Genomic DNA, 14,990 nt, shown 5'->3' with positions numbered 1-14,990 from the left:
TACTAGCTTGCTCGCATTCTTCATCGTACCAATATTTTCTTTTATTGTCGTTCATTAGTCCTATCGTCTCCTCTGCTGCTGTTAAAATACTATCTTTTATGTCTTCCCATTTTATTCACTGCCACCCTAAATAGCATGCTTGTATCAACACCATACCAATCTCGCAAGTTCTTCAGCCATGACGTTTTTCTTCGTCCTGGGCTGCGTTGGTCTGCTATTTTCCCTTGCATAATATTCTGTAGCAACCGATATTTGGCACCTCTCATTATCTGTCCGAAATACTCCAGCTTTCTCTTCTTGACGCTTTTTATAGTCTTAGTAGTCTTCCAGAGACATTCTAGTATTGTGGAGTTTTAAATATTCTCCACAAAAAAAACTTTTAAAATTCTATATAGCACCACATTTCGAAAGCATCAAGGCGATTCAGATCGATTTTATTTACACTGCAGGACTCGACACCATAAAGTACCGAAAACACGTAACAGCGAATTCGGCGGATCTTCAATGCCAGTTTTAGGTCTCTGTTACATAACACCTGGACATCCTTCTAAAAGCGGCTCTGGCCTGTTCTATCCTATGTTTAAGTTCGCCGTGACTCTCTGCGTTACATACATACATACATAATCGGTTGCCTCTTTTACCATTAGGTGTCGAGAATTCCTCCTTTATATAATACTCTCTGCAAATTTACGCCACTTCTTCCTATCTGCTGCTAAAAATTTTGCTTCTTGCCACGATGTTCCTCTTTTCTTGAGTATTTCGTTTACACTAGTGTTCCAGCTTTTCCTTGGTATGTCCCTCGTGCTTTTACCCACTGCTTTGGCCTCCCATGTCATTTTCACTTGTCTCTCACCACTCATTCTTATCATGTGTCCAGCCCATTTTAACTTCTTTTCTTCAACTTTTTCGTTGAGCGATTTTACCTGTAATTCATGTCTTATATCTTCGTTTCTTCTTTTGTCTAATCTTCTTGCTCCCACCACTTTTCTTAAGTATCTCATTTCTGTAGCTTGTAATCTTTTTCTTTGTCTGTCATTAAGTACCCAGTTTTCTGCCCCACATATATTGTAATTGGCATATATACAGTTTTATATACTGTCATTTTGGTTTACCTCGTTATTTCTTTTTTGTTTAGGAAATTTTTACACAGTGAATAATAAGTTCTCTTTGCCAATTTTATTCTGTTTCCAATTTCATCTTCTTGTGTACCTTGGTTGTTTAACATTATTCCCAAATACTTAAAGAGGTCTACTTGCTCGATTTTTTGCCCTTCGATTTCAATATTTACAGTTGCTTCTTTGTTGGCTATTGTCATTACTTTAGTTTTCTCCATATTTATTATTAAGTTGTAGTTTTTTAATTCTTCAGCACAGATTCTAATGTTATCTGCGAGAGCCTTTTCAGTTCTTGCAACTAATACAATGTCATCAGCAAATGCACAGGCTTCAATTTTTATTTGTTGCAAATTTCTATACCCTATAGCGCATTTTTTAGTTTTTTTTCAACACTTGTCTCAGCATCCGTATGGCTTGCAAATTGTAGAAGCCTCGGAGGTGTAACCAGAGAAGGTTCCCATTGTTTTCATTCTGGTGGGATATGTTATATGCCATTAGAGTGAAAACTTAGTCTTTTGCTAGCAGTTGCCGCTAGGGCATCTATGCCATTTCGTTCGTTGCAATTCGGGACTGCACGCTGGGGTTTGTTTTGGTTGGATCAGGGAGAGCAGCATATGTGCCTCCTGATGAGAGACTAATAAGTTTCGAAACCGGTAGAGGTGCTTGCAGTACTCTCTGATTGGACTGGAATATGGTTCGGCTGTATTTTCGTTTTGCAACGAAATTGAAAATGGTTATTCATTTTTGTTTTACTTTTTAATAACTTCATCCATAACAGAAATAAATATCAGTGGGCTCAACACTCCACCTTGTCTAACCCCGTCGTTATTAGAAAATTCGCCGGAGATTAAGTTACTTGTCCTGACCTGGTTTTTTGTGTTGACATACAAACTCTTTATTACACTTACAAGTTCTTCATCTACTTCCTTGTTTATCAGGCTTTGCCATATTCCTTCTCTATTGACCATGTCAAACCTACATTTCGAAAGCATCAAGGCGATTTAGATCGATTTTATTCACACTGCAGGACTCGACACCATAAAGTACCGAGAACACGTAGCAGCGAAGTCGGCGGATCTTCAATGCCATTTTTAGGTCTCTGTTACATAACACCTGGACATCCTTCTAAAAGCGGCTCTGGCCTGTTCTATCCTATGTTTAAATTCGCCGTGACTCTCTGCGTTACAATTTAATTGATATTCAAGGTAAACACTTTGATCAATTTGCTCAAGTTTGGTATTATATACATATATAGACGATTTTATGTTATGTTGTGTACTTATTACGAGTATTTTGGTTTTCCGTATGTTCAGATCCAGACCTGCGTCCTTACAATTCTCAACGACAAAATCAAGGAATGTTTGCAGATCTTGAATAGAAGCCAGGAGCACGGTGTCGTCCGCATGTCGCAAATTAATGATGACTTCACTGTTCAAAAGTATTCCGTCTTGTTTTTCAGAAAGTACATTTTTGAAAATTCTTTCGCAGTAAACACTGAAAAGCAGGGGCGACAAGGGGCATCCCTGCCGTACTCCTCTTTTAATATTCAGAGCCTGTGATTCCAAACCGTCCACTAAAATTGATGTTGTTTGATTCCAATAAAAATTTGCAATTATGCGAACGTCTCTGCCGTCCAGGCCAATGTCTTTTAGAACTTCTATCAATATAGAGTGCTTAATACAATCAAATCCCTTTTGAAGTCAATAAATAAAAACAGATAAAAGTCTACAGATATAGTCGCCTCAAAGCAACAGTAGTATATGTAAAAAAATGACTTGTGATATACATGTCAAATGATTCGAAATAAACCCTTCTGTTGAGTGTAACACTAAGATAAATAAAAAGTGAAATACTTTTTTCATAATATTACATATCCTTATGTAGCTTAATTCCTTTTAGCCCAAATTCTCTAATGCAACACTAAGACAACATACAGTACGTAAATCGTTCTGCTGGACATAGGGAATATACATTGAGATCATTGTGGCAACTGCGCTAACTTGTGTTAGTTGAAACTTCTGTTTGAGTACGAATTTCTGGTGCAATAGTTGTTGTGGTGCAAGAACTAATAGAATGAGTGATTTTGAATTCAAGGCAGTCCATAAATAAATCAAAACCAAAGATTATGACTGATGAATTAATAATTTTACTTTAATTTTTAAAATATTTTTTATTTAAAAATTAATTTCCAAATTAAACAGACACAGTTTTCCCATTATAGTGCAGTCACTGAAGGTGAATATGAGCTATTACCTCCGATTTCGTTGAACTTCCATCGATTTGCACGAAAATTGGTGAGTGGTTAGAGGATATCTCAAGGAACAAAGGTGACATGGTGCCAACTTGCGCTTTTACCCTGGGGGTGGATGCCACCCCTCCTCGGGGGTGAAAATTATTTTATAAAAAATAACCCCACAATTCGATAGAGCGACAAATTATAAGAAAAATTTGTTATATAAAGTTATTAAAATAAATCAAAACTTTTTGCGTTATTAAAGATCAAAGATTTTAATTTTTCGTGAGAAAAATGCATGTTTTTAACCGATTTTTCATAAATAACTCAAAAACTATAAGTTTTAACAAAAAAGTTATTATTGTCAAAATTGAGGCTAATAAAAAACCAAATAAATTCCTTACTAGAAAAACCTTTCAATGTTAACTGAAAGTGAGTTATAGGTAATTGAATGTATGTTTCTTTCGTCAAGTACCCAAATCTAAGTATTCAAGCTTAAATACCGGGAAAATGATGCATTTTATAACAAAAACTTATTAAATATTTGTCAAAGTTCACTGAAATATCTATCAAATAAGTGCTTGAACAAGTTGATAGCATTATAGTTTATGCACCAAAAATGTTTCAAAATGTATCTTTTAAAACATTTTCTAAAAAATTTTATTGTTTTTTTGTAAATAACTCCGTTAAATTTTAAAGTAGCAAGTTTATATAATAACTGGTTAAAATTTTATTCCAAGAGCTATTAAAAAACGTCAAAATAGTCACTTATACCTCTTACTTTTTTAAAAATAAAAGGTTAAATGGCCCCGGTTACATGGTTCCCGCAGCAAAATTGAAATTTTAAACGTTTCTATCTCGGTTATTTTTTACTCTACGAAAATAGTAAAATGGGTAAAGTATTTGTTACAGAAAAAACTAAAATTTAGTTATTTATCATTTTTTACGTATATTGAGTATTTTGGAGTTATTATCAAAAGAAAATGAAAAGTACGATAATTCTAAAAATTCTGATTTTTTTAAATTATACCTTTTTTTTAAATGTGCATTCTAAACCGGTCAAATTTGTTGAAATAATTAACTATGATAACATAAAGAAATTGTTGTGAGCATTACTACAAATTTTAATTTTTGCGGAAATGGCGTATGTTTAGTTTTTAATTTTTTCCTAAAGAAATCGAAAGGGTTCTCTTATTTTCATCATAACTTGCTTAATTTTGATGCTATTAACTTCTACTGAAGCTCATTTGATAGGTATTCTGAAGTACTTTGACAAGTACTCAACAAGTAAATTCTATAAAATGCATCGTTTTCCCGTTATGTAAGCTTGAATACTTAGATTTGAGTACTCGTCCAAAAAAATATACATTCAATTACCCATAACTCACTTTAAAATAACATTAGTTTAGTTCTTTAAGTAGAGAGTGTATTAAGTATTTATTATATTTAATTTTGGTAATAATAGCTTTTTTACAAAAGCTTATAGTTTTTTAGTAATACGTGAAAAACAGCTTTAAAACATGCATTTTTTTAAGAAAAAATAAAATCTTTGATATTTAATAACTCAAAAAGTATTGATTTATGTTAATAACTTTATATAACAAATTTTACTTAGAAGTTGCCCCTCTATCGATTTCTGGTATTATCTTTAATAAAAAAATTTCACCCCCGAGAAGGGGTGGCAACCACCCCCACGGTAAAAGCGCAAGTTAACATCATGTCACCTTTGTTCCTTGAAGTATCTTCTAACTACTTACCAATTTTCATGAAAATCGATGAAGGTTCAACGAAATCGGAGGTGAAAACCTTCAGTGACTCCACTATTAGGTCAAAAATAGTTCTACTACAATGTCATGTTTTGATGGTTATTTGTGTCACCCGAAATTAATTGTCAATTTTGAGGTTTAATGCCCCTTAATGCTAACAACTATATTTTCATTGGGAGAGCGAAGTTGCCACAACTAACTTAATATAATACAATGTATGTATTTATGTATCTAAATATATACAATGTATGTTCATTATGTCCAGCTGAACGATTTACGCACTCTATATTTTTTTTGAAACGTTTATTCAGCAATCTGTTAGTTATAAAAAATTCTAATAATAAGCGTCTTTGGGGTTTGAAGTAAAAAAAAATTGACGTTAGAGAGGTCAGTCCAATGATTGGACCTCTAGTATGGAACAAACATGACATTCCGATAATATGCTACATACAAACATACATTTTACATTTACAAATATAGACCGGGCAGTATCGTCGCCCCCGCTAGCGCAATTATTCCGATTCGATTTTTTTGCACAAACTTACTCAAAAAGAGGTCCTTATAACATATCCACAGGGTGCCGGGCGGTGCCGTGGTCGAAAAATTAAAAAAAAAAAATTTTTAAACAAATTCACAAAAATAATTTTTTTATTTCCAACAATTTTTTTTAGATAATTTGGGTCATTCTGAGCAAAAAAGGTCTCTTGTCATTTTTCTCTAAAATTGACTGTTGTCGATTTATACGCGATTAAAAATTTGAAAAATGCGAAAATGGCCATTTTCAAGGCTTCATAACTCGAACAAAAATGATTATTATGAAATTCAAAAAGTGACAAAATCAAGATTCAAATACCTTCTTCAGCGTTCTGAAGATATTTTTGTCATTAATTTATTACAAAGCTGTTATTTTTAGTTATTAAAAATTAGCGTTATGGTCTAACTGTATCGTCGCCCCCGTTAGCGGAACAATTTCGATCAGATTTTTTTGCACAAACTTGCTCAAAAAGGGGTCCTCATAACATATCCACAGGGTGCCTTGCGGTGCCGAGGTCGAAAAATTTTTTAAACAATTTTTTTAAACAAATTCACAAAAATAATTTTTTCATTTCCAACAATTTTTTTTAGATAACTTGGGTCATTCTGAGCAAAAAAGTCTCTTGTAATTTTTCTCTAAAATTGATTGTTGTTGAGTTATATGCGATTAAAAATTTGAAAAATGCGAAAATGGCCATTTCAAGGCTTCATAACTCGATTAAAAATGATTATTATGAAATTCAAAAAGTGACAAAATCAAGATTGAAATACCTTCTTCAGCGTCCTGAAGAGATTTTTGTCTTTTTTTTATTACAAAGCTGTTATTTTTAGTTATTAACAATTAGCGGTATAGTCCAACTGTATCGCCGCCCCCGTTAGCGGAACTATTAGCGGAACATATATACAAAAATAGGTCCTTATAACATATCCACAGAGGGCCGGCCGGTGGTCGAAAAATTGTTTAAACAATTTTTAGACCACGGCACCGGCCGGCACCCTGTGGATATGTTATAAGGACCTCTTTTTGAGTAAGTTTGTGCAAAAAAATCTAATCGAAATAGTTCCGCTAACGGGGGTGACGATACAGTTGGACTATAGCACTAATTGTTAATAACTAAAAGTAACAGCTTTGTAATAAAATAATGCCAAAAATCTCTTCAAGACTTTGAAGAAGATATTTGAATCTTGATTTTGTCACTTTTTGAATTTCATAATAATAATTTTTAATCGAGTTATGAAGCCTTGAAAATGGCCATTTTCGCATTTTTCAAATTTTTAATCGCGTATAACTCGACAAAAGTCAATTTAAGAGAAAAATTACAGGAGACCTTTTTTGCTCAGCATGACCCAAATTATCTAAAAAAAATTGTTGGAAATAAAAAAATTATTTTTGTGAATTTGTTTAAAAAAAATTGTTTAAAAAATTTTTCGACCACGGCACCGCCCGGACCCTGTAGATATGTTATAAGGACCTCTTTTTGAGTAAGTTTGTGCAAAAAAATCGAATCGGAATAATTGCGCTAGCGGGGGCGACGATACTGCCCGGTCTAATAATACCATATATCTAAAACATATAGCCAATTACGGTGAGTTATAAAACTTAATTATAAATAAAGTCCAGTTGATTTTTACGTTTTAGTCTGTGAGTTTGTTGACAATTATCAAGCAAGTTTATTGCCAGAGCATTTGGATTGATTTCTAGGCGTTTTATGTACCGAACACTGCACTGAACTATCACTTCACTGATCGTAGGTACTTCTAGATCACAATAAATGTCTTTGTTTGACACGAACCATGGGACGTCTGTTATAGAGCGTAACACTTTGGATTGTAATCTTTCCATTATGGATATGTTGGAGTTTGCTGCTGTACCCCATAGCTGGATCCCATGGGTCCAGACCGGTTTGAGTATTGTATTGTATACCAACAGTTTGTTCCGTATAGACAACTTCGATGTTCTGCCCAGTATCCAATAATGTTTACGAAATTTTAAATTTAACTGTTGGCGCTTTTTCCATATATGTGTTCTCCATGTCAAAGTTTTATCCAGGTGCATACCAAGGTATTTAACGCTTTCGGCTTGTGTTATTTATTTCTATATTGGGCGATATTTTACGACATTTTGTAAATATGATATGTTGTGATTTTGATTCATTGATCTTTATTCGCCATTTCTTTGTCCACTTTTCAATGTTCCTAATATGCCTTTGAAGAGATTCAGTAGCTGTTGCGGAGTTTTCATCTGTGACTAACATAGCTGTGTCGTCTGCGAATGTTGTAGTCGTTACATTTTCGTTTGTTGGTATGTCGTGTGTAAATATTAGATATAATGTAGGACCCAGAACACTACCTTGAGGGACTCCAGATCGTATAGGGTAGATTTTTGATATATCTGCTTCATGTTTAACACGTTAGTACCTTTCTTCTAAAAACGATTTTAGTATCGTAAACATTGAATCAGGAACGTTCATTTTTATTTTGAAGAGCAACCCTTCGTGCCAGACTTTATCAAAAGCCTGACTGAAGTCAAGCAAAAGTGCAGAACAGTACTTTTTTTCTTCAAAAGTTTTATTTACTATATCAACGACTCTATGAACTTGTTCTATTGCTGAATGCTTCTCTCTGAAACCAAACTGGTGATCCGGAAAAAGATTGTTATCAGTTATTATCTTCATTAGCCTGGTCGCTAATAGCTTCTCAAATAGTTTAGCTAGTACCGGTAAGAGACTAATAGGACGATAAGAGGTATGTTCGTGAGGTGGTTTACCATATTTATGGATTATTATTATATCAGCAATTTTCCATTGCGTTGGTACAATTTTGAGACTTATTGCGGCGTTGAATAGTTGTGATCATAACTACACCTTTATCTGGTAACTCTTTTAAGATAGTTCCTGTTATAGGGTCATAGCCAGGAGCTTTTTTGGTTTTTAATCTATATTGAATAGTGTTTTTACATCTCTTTTTGTTACTTGTTTAATTTGTTCACTTAACTGTTGGATTGTTGCTAGACTTTCATAGATAGCCTCATCTTCTTCAGCACTGACAGAGGGTAGAGGTTGAAAAACTTCTTCAAGATATTTTATAAATGCCTCTGCTTTTTCTTGATCTGTTTTCGACCATGAGCCATCTGGATTTCTTAATGCTGGTATGTGTTTACTGGGTTGTTTTAATTTCCTGGTGGCCTTTCAAAGTAAATAATCGGTATCTGATGTTGGTGTTAAATTTTGAAGATAATTTTCGATAGGAGTTTTTGTGCTGTAGTATTGTATTTTTCAGCTGTCTTGCGGCTCTATTGTAGTTCATTTTGTCTTGATGCTGCCTTGTGTTTTGCCATATTATCTTTCTTAGTCTCCTCTTCTCTTTAATTTGGTTTTTTATATTAATAGGATTGTTTCTTTTATTCTGTGTATATTTACATTCTGGAGTGGCATTTAAAGCAGCTTCTTGGAGAAGTGTAGTAAATTCGTATACTGCCAATTTAAGTTCATCTTTTGATTTAAGATAAATATTAAGGTTTATTTTTTTATGTATTTCTTCCCTGAACTCATTCCAGTCGGTGTTATGATTGTGCAGTTTTGCTGGACGTTCCTTCTCAGCAAATCTTAAATTTAGCGTCGGTATTACGGGGGTATGGTCTGAAGCAATTTCATAATTTGGTACAATATTTAGATAGCCTTCTCTAAAACCTTTGCTTACAAAGAAGTCAAGAGAGTCCGGAAGTCTACTAGGGTCAGTGGGCCAGTAAGTAGGTGTGTAACTAGATAAGTGTTTGAGATGTAGTTCCTGCATCACTTGAAACAGGATTCTACCTCTACCTGGTGGAGAAAGTCGAGAGCCCCAACTCACATGTTTTACATTATAGTCAGCACCGGCAAGAAATCTATTACCTAGTGAATTAAAATAATTAATAAATGATTCTTTATTCGGTGGATAGTTTGGTGGAAGATATGCTGCAGATATTGCTACTTGTCCAAGCCAATCTTCTATGATAATACTTGCTGCCTGCAAGTGTGGCTCTTTTATGTTACCAAGGTGATAATGTTTAATCCCTTTTCGAATAATAACGGCTCCACCTGCTCTAGCATGCTTTTCAGCATCAGGGTAGGACAACATATATATATAATATTATATTTTGTCGTTTACCCATTTTGGTCATCAATATTAATGCAACATGCCCGATTTCACCAACGATACCTAAACAGTTGCCTTATTAAGTATTTAATTCTTATCGATAGGAACTTCGTAAGTCAATACTTAAAAACAATAGCGTTTCGTAACTAAAAGAACTGCTTATCTAGGAAATTCTTTCCTAGGTATTAATTCAGGTACGTTTGAAGTATTTTTGATAAATAAAAAGAAGAATAAGATTACATTTTCTTACTTCTTCGATTATTTGTCATTATGTATTGTTTGTTTGCCAATTTGGTTTTATGTTCAGTTTTGTACTGTTATAGTTATTTTATTTAGTAGTTAGTTATTTGTGAATTAAGTTTTTATACAGGGTGTCCCGAAAAGAATGGTCATAAATTATACCACACATTCTGGGGTCAAAAATAGTTCGGTTGAACCTAACTTACCTTAGTACAAATGTGCTCATAAAAAAAGTTACAGCCCTTTGAAGTTACAAAATGAAAATCGATTTTTTTCAATATATCGAAAACTATCAAAGATTTTTTATTGAAAACGGGCATGTATCATTCTTATGACAGGCTCACCTTAAAACCAAATTATAGTGAAATTTGTCCACCCCATAAAAAATTTATGGGGATTTTGTTCCCTTGAACCCCCCCAAACTTTTGTGTACGTTCCAATTAATTCATTATTGTGGTACCATTAGTTGAACACAACGTTTTTAAAACTTTTTTGCCTCTTAATATTTTTTCGATAAGCTAGTTTTTATCGACGTGCGGCTCCTTTTTTACTATATTTACATAAAAAATTTATGGGGGTTTTGTTCCTTTAAACCCCCCAAATGTTTGTGTACGTTCCAATTAAACTATTATTGTGGTACCATTAGTTAAACACAGTGTTTTTAAAACTTTTTGTTTCTTAGTCTTTTTTTGATAAGTCAACTTTTATCGAGATGTGATTTCTTTTTCAAAATATACCAAAAAATTGAGGTTATAAATAAATTTTCAGATTATTAACAGGTGTCTATAATCATACTTAACCATACACAAATAGGTGGTGGATTCGACAAATATTCAAAATATCTCGATAAACACTGGCTTATCAAAAAAGTACTAAGAGGCAAAAAAGTTTTAAAAATATTGTGTTTAACTAATGGTGCCACAATAATAATTTAATTGGAACGTACATAAAAGTTAAGGGGGGTTTAAGGGAACAAAACCCCCATAACATTTTTATGGGGTACACAAATTTTACTATAATTTTTTTTTAAGATGTTGCTACGATAAAGATTCCTCATGTCCATTTTCAATAAAAAAGCTCTAGGAGTTTTCGATATATTAAAAAAAATCGATTTTCATTTTGTAACTTCAAAGGGCTGTAACTTTTTTTGTGTGCACTATTGTATATAGGTAAGTGAGGTTTAATCAACCTATTTTTGACCCCAGAATCTGTGGTATAATTTATGACCAATCTTTTCGGGACACCCTGTATAATAAATATAGTCTTGTATGTTATTTGCATACAGTGTGTCAATTTTAAAACTTACAATGGGCTATATCTCACGAACAAAAGCTGATATAGAAAAATGCTTGAAACCGTTTCTAGGATAGTAAGGGGGAACTAAAATGACATGAAAGAGAACTCACCCTCATCAACCCCCTAGTCCCCACCCATCACAACCAAAAAAGTTTAAATTGCAAACTCCTATTTGTGATACATCATTGAAAAGGCTATAAAAAATGCTATTCAATGGTATAAATAATAATTATACAGGGTGAAGCAATAATTGTGAAACTTTGGCTTAAATGAAAAATTTAATAAGGTTTTGTTGAATTACAAATTTATTAAAAATGTCAATTAACTAAATATTAATGTGAATTCCGTTGTTTGGTAAACAATAATATAGCCTATTTTCAAATTCTGCACGAAATTTAGCAAATGTTCTAGTAATAGAGCGACAGGATTGAGTAATTTTTCTCGCAATTCCCCAAGTGAAGCAAGTTGAGTTTTATAAACAACTGATTTAGGGTAACCCCATAGAAAAAAGTAATATACTATCCTACTATAAAAAGTAAAATCCAATGGTATAAATAATAATTATACAGGGTGTTAATATCAGCTGGCTTACTATGACATTTGTATTTGTAATGCTATCTCCCGGACTATTGTTTTAAATGGTAAGTGTCCGCTCGTACTTTTTTTTGTTAATTAAAACTTAATTTGCCATTTTTGCCTTAAATCAGTTGTTTATAAAACTTAACTTGCGTCACTTGGGAAATTGCGAGAAATAATTACTCAAGCATGTCGCCCTATTACTAGAAAAACATTTGTCAAATTTCGTGCAGAATTTGAAAATAGACTGTATTATTGTTTACAAAACAACGGAACCCACTTTGAACATTTACTTAATTGACATTTTTATCAAATTTGTAGTTCAACAAAACCTCATTAAATTTTTCATTTAAGCCAAAGTTTCACAATTATTGCTTCACCCTGTATAATTATTATTTATACCATTGGATAGCATTTTTTTATAGCCTTTTCAATGATGTATCACAAGTAGGGGTTTGCAATTTAAACTATTTTGGTTGTGGTGGGTGGGGCCTAGGGGGTTGATAGGGGCGAGTTCTCTTTCATGTCATTTTAGTTCCCCCTTACTATCCTAAAAACGGTTTCAAGCATTTTTCGTTTTCAGCTTTTGTTCGTGAGATATAGCCATTGTAAATTTTAAAATTGACACACTGTATGTACAGTGAAATGGAGGAAAAGAAAAGAGTTGTAAATTTCACATATCACGAAAAATTAAAGTTAGTTGAATTGTCATTAATGAAATAATTTTAAAATAAATAATATGTTGAAAATTGCTTTTTATTATTAATTTTTAATGACACACTTTTAGTGATATCATGAATGGGTTTTTGAAACACAACACAAGTTTGTTAGGTAGAAGATAGACTACATAATTTTGTCAATATACCTGACTAGAAAAACTCCAAATTATTTTCTATATTTTCCAACAGATATTATATTATTAATATAAAAAATGATACAAAATTACAACTAATATACCTAATATTACAGAATAACAGAAAAATTAAGGTATGAAGCAAATTATTGACAAACGTCACAAGTACATTAGTCAAAATTGTAAAAATATAACCTGACTGTCAACGATAAGTAATACCTAAAGTTTAGAGAGATCGAAAACAGTATCCTAACGTAAGGTAATGCTTAAGCAGCTTAGGCAATTCCTATCGTATGGTGAAATCCGTTTTAGAGTTAGGAAGTACCTAGACCTAAACCCACTTAGGTAATTCTTAAATATTTAGGTATCGTTGGTGAAATTGGGCATAAGTTATCTTACGCACATATCGTACTGTTGGCATGTAGTTATTGTTATTGCTGAGTTGCGATTATGTCTTTGTTTATATTATCCAGCTTGCGGTCACAATTTTATCTTCAGTAATCTTAAACAAGAGTTCTATTACATTGATGTTAAAAGGTGTATGTTAAGAGTAAAAATAAATAATTCAGCCAATTTAAATTGTAAAAATTATGGGTATCTAGAAGAAGTCAGTATTTAGTGTATTAAGCGAACAAAAATAATACTGATTCTGAGTTGTTATCTGGAATTTATCAAGCACAGGAAAAATGTAAGTTAAATTCATGATAAATTCCCCTTTAGAAATTTCGGGCTGATTTAAGAAAATGCAATAAGTTTTTACTTTCACAACTTTCAGCATCCGCTATTACCAAAACTGATTCTGATGATTTTTTCATTTTATTTTGTTTATTATCTTTTCAAATTTTTAAATTTTTGGAAAACAAGTAGTATGTTTATGTTATAATTTATATAGTAGCATGTTTGAACAACAAAATTGTTTTGTTTTTTGTATTGAACTGTGTAAAATTTAAAAAAAAAACTTTAATGCAATATAAGTTTATATAACAGAAATTTACGGATATCGTTAAAAAACAGATTATCTTTGAGGGCAACAGTAGGACAACAAACTTTTTTTTCAATTCTTTTTCACTTTCTTATGAATTAATTGTTATGTGACGCATGTAAAGTTAGGTACTCAAACCAAATTCCACGTAAATCCATACAAATATAAAAAAGTTATTAATTACTGAAGTTTCGTAAAATTTTCAATTGCGTTTTTCTCGAAACTACATTATTTTACATATCCTACTGTTGTTTTGAGGCGACAATATATCACGACGTCTGTGAGCAAGTAAGTGCATCCCAAACAATGTCTCCCTCATTCCAAACCCGTTACGGAAAACAACAAGTGTGTCAAAGTTACATATTCCTCGCATTTAATGTATGTAGATACGGCCATGTAAGTATTACCTTCAGAAAAATTTTCAATTGATGGCTTAACAAACTGATGGTTCCACAATCAGCACAGATTTTTGCTGTTGTCTTCTTAGGAAGAGCTATGACAATGAATTGGACCAACCACCAGGTATGTGTCCGCTGGTATAAATGGTATTGAAAAACAAAGTTATAGCCTCTGAAACATTGCTATGATTTTTAAGCTTGTATATTTCAGTTGAAATTTCATCAGGGCCCGTCGCTTTGTCATTTTTTGATGATTTTATGGTTTTTATAACTTCAGATCGTTTTATTAGGGGTCCGTCGCAGTTAGTAATATACGGAGGTGAACTACTCCTATCGTCTTCGAATAGGTTCGTAACGTAATTTTCCTATTCTTTAAGTATGTCCTCCACTTCAAATATTACTTTAAAACTCAATTTCGTCTGCAACTGCGAACGTATAACGTTCTAACTATAACAAACTATATAGTAGGGTGGTTCGAAAAAAACTTTTTTCTTATTTTAGATCGCTATAGTGCGCAAAAGTTGCCGTTGGTATAGACTTGAAAAAAGCACTAATTATTATTTTTTTATTAATTTGTCTTCCGGTCGCGCAATGCCATCGAAGTTAGCAAAAATTGTGAAAAACCTTAATTTTTCATATATTTTTTTAAACAGGCCAGATGGTCTTAATTGCGTTCCTATACCATGAATTAACTACTAAAAGTATGTAAAATCAATATAAATGCACTTATTATACATTTGTTTCATATCTTCCGGTCGCGCAACATAATGCAAAATGAGTAAAATTAGTAGTTTTTGCAAAATTTCAAAGTTTGACTGTTTAGTACAATTTAATCATACGACTTTTAGAGATGCTATAGTTTA

This window comes from Diabrotica virgifera, chromosome 5 (genome assembly GCF_917563875.1).
Source record: "Diabrotica virgifera virgifera chromosome 5, PGI_DIABVI_V3a".
NCBI lineage: Eukaryota > Metazoa > Arthropoda > Insecta > Coleoptera > Chrysomelidae > Diabrotica > Diabrotica virgifera.
This window is presented reverse-complemented; position numbering follows the sequence as displayed.